The sequence below is a fragment of the Parus major genome, chromosome 5 (genome assembly GCF_001522545.3).
Source record: "Parus major isolate Abel chromosome 5, Parus_major1.1, whole genome shotgun sequence".
Taxonomy (NCBI): domain Eukaryota; kingdom Metazoa; phylum Chordata; class Aves; order Passeriformes; family Paridae; genus Parus; species Parus major.
The window spans coordinates 15,073,737-15,076,295 of NC_031774.1; the positions used below are offsets into that span (position 1 = coordinate 15,073,737).

The following is a 2,559-nucleotide window of genomic DNA, read 5'->3' on the forward strand; positions in this document are numbered from 1 at the left end:
TTTTATTTTATTTTATTTTATTTTTTATTCCAGGTATCTCCCCTATGGTTTGGCAGTATTTGCAGTGAACCCTGGCCCGTGCTAGGGCAGGGGGCACCTGTCTGGTGCTGGCTTTGCTGGGGCCCAGCGCCGTGCTGCCGGTGGAGCATTCCTCATGCAGCCTTTCCACAGAGGTGTGCACGCCTTTTGTTGCCTGCCAGGGGAGCGGAGGAACAGGATTGCTCAATTAACATCTATGTACCTTGGCAGGGCACCAGCCCGAATCGCTGGCTCCACCCCGCCTTCCCTTCCCCGTAGCCATATCGTTTCCCCCCCTCCTCTGACATACCATTCCTCCTCGCTATCTGGGCTAATCTTCATCAGTCATTGCCCTGATGCTCTCCTGCTCTGACATGCTCCGAGTTTCAGTACAATTCCTGCGGCAGGTCGTGTCACGTCCTCTCACGCCGGCTGCTTTACATGGATCCCCGCTGAGGCACCGCACAGCCTTGAGCAAGACTTCTTCTGCTTGCAGTAATTTAGGGTGTCTTTCTTTATTGCTGGCTGTTCAGCTCCCCGGGAGGAGGAGCCCAGGCTCTCAGTTTGCTTTGGAGAGTTGGCTAAAATGCGGCACAGGGCAGAAACCAGCCAGCGTGTTCCAGCTTGAGCTCCCGCCTGTGTGATTTAGACACTGAGGGATGCAGATTTGTTATTTCTGGAATGTCAGTGAGTTTCACTTGGGGTGGTTTTTTGTTTGTTTTCTAGAAGGGCCAGACTGATACCCTGTTTATGGCCAGCACGCTGTGCTGTTTTAAGGAAGAAGGGTCTGCTTCTGCAGGGCTCTTTGCCACACCTGTGCCGCTGCAGGAGATACACCGCTTCCCCCACCAGCCCACGTGTGTGAACACAGAAAGCAAGGTTCTAACAAGGGAAGGAGTTGGTCTGTGCCATTCGTCCCCCCCTGAAATTCCTATAGCCTGTGCTTCCCTGCCCAGCTCAGTGCTCTCCTTCATCTCTCCAGGCCACACCAACCCCTTTACCCATCCCTCACTTGCACTCTGTTTCCATACATCCCTCCCTGTTTGCTCCTTATTTTTTCAGGGTTGTGCTTTATAGTGTGAGATGACACCTTTCCTTTCTACCTCGCAACTCAACTGTGCAGTCCTCGGCAGGGCACATAAAGGGGTGCCACTCGTTTTTTTGGTAAGAGCTCTGTGAAATCTCCCTCCTTTGGTACCCTTGGGCCATGTCTTGCTGCTGGAGGTGGGTTTTGCAAGGCACCAAGCAGTGCATTTCAGTGAGGGCTCAGCGATGGGAAAAACTTCGGTAGTTTCGATTGTGCAGATGAAGAAGAAGCATACCTGAACCACTCTAAGGATAAGCCTGGAGGAGACAGAGGTGAAACATCTCCAAGTATGGGCCACAGGAGCAAATCAGGAGGCTCAGTGAAACTAAGGCAGTGTTCCTGTGTCCCTGATTGCCCAGCCTGCTCGGTTAACATGCAAAAGAGATCGTGCAGCTTTCGTGTTTACATCTGGTACTGCTTCCCTGGGCAAGTCACAGGGCTGTGCAATGGGCTGTGATCTGTGGTCCCCGTGCTTTGTTATATAGTGGTTACATGAGCTGATATTGCAGGGTACTTTGAATACTAATTAGGTGTTTGCATGTTATCTTTTGCCCTAAGTAATTGCCACAGAGCTGACAGATGAGAAGTGGTGAGAGAAGGCTGTGTCAGAGAGAGGACACAAGGCATGGAGAGGGGTGAGGCCATGGAGATTGGGGCATATCCTTACATCTTGGTAAGTTCCCAAAGGAAGTTTAGAGTCAAGCTGAGAAAAGCAATCAAACCAAGTTATAAATACACCTGACTATAGCAGTCCCACTTTTGAGTTTCCAGGCATTTCTCTCTCGGTGTTGTTACTGCTGCTGGGTAGTGAATAAACTTATGGAAACCTGAGAACTCCTCTTTCATGAAGGACTCTGGGCTTCCCAAATCTGTGTCCTTTCTAACATGGTGCTGTTCTCCCTGAGATTCTTTTAGCTTAGCTGAAACACTCCACATTTATACTCTTTAGGACTCTATCTCTCCAGTGACATGTAAAACTTCAAATTGATCAAGGTGGAGCAGCCCCTGAGCCCTGGTGTCCCTGGCTGTATCACCTTCTCCATCAGGGGAGGGAAGGAGCAGAGCAAGGAGGGAGTCAACACCCACCCATGATGGGCACCATGTAGTGCCTTCCTCTCTTATTTCCATCATGGCAAACATCTGTTGCTTTTATTTTAATTAACAATAAATAGGGAAGAAGGAAGTTCTGAATTCAAGCGTATGGAAATGCTTGGCCAAAAAGCAGAAAGCGGAGAGAAATCCATTTGAGGAACTAATTTCCTTTCACCGTGACAGTTTTATCCCCTCCTGAAAAGAAAAAGGCAGGAGTGAAACATGTCTGGTGTAACCGCTAAACCACTAAAAAGGCCAGCAAAAATGGGTTGCTTAACAATTGGTCTTCAAATAAAGGTGGAACAGAGCTGTGCTTATTGCAGGCCTGTTCCCTATCTTTGCTCCCCATGACTAAGATGTTT

At 49.2% G+C, this 2,559-nt stretch overlaps 1 long non-coding RNA gene across 1 annotated transcript; it reads right to left on the minus strand.

The window, feature by feature from the left end:
- Nucleotides 1-5: 5 nt before the first annotated feature.
- Nucleotides 6-559, minus strand: LOC117244602. The gene is made up of 2 exons (XR_004498037.1): nt 329-559; nt 6-193 (listed from the first exon to the last, which is right to left on the minus strand). It is a non-coding gene; the product is annotated as an uncharacterized LOC117244602 (long non-coding RNA).
- Between the last annotated feature and the right edge of the window lie 2,000 nt (nt 560-2,559).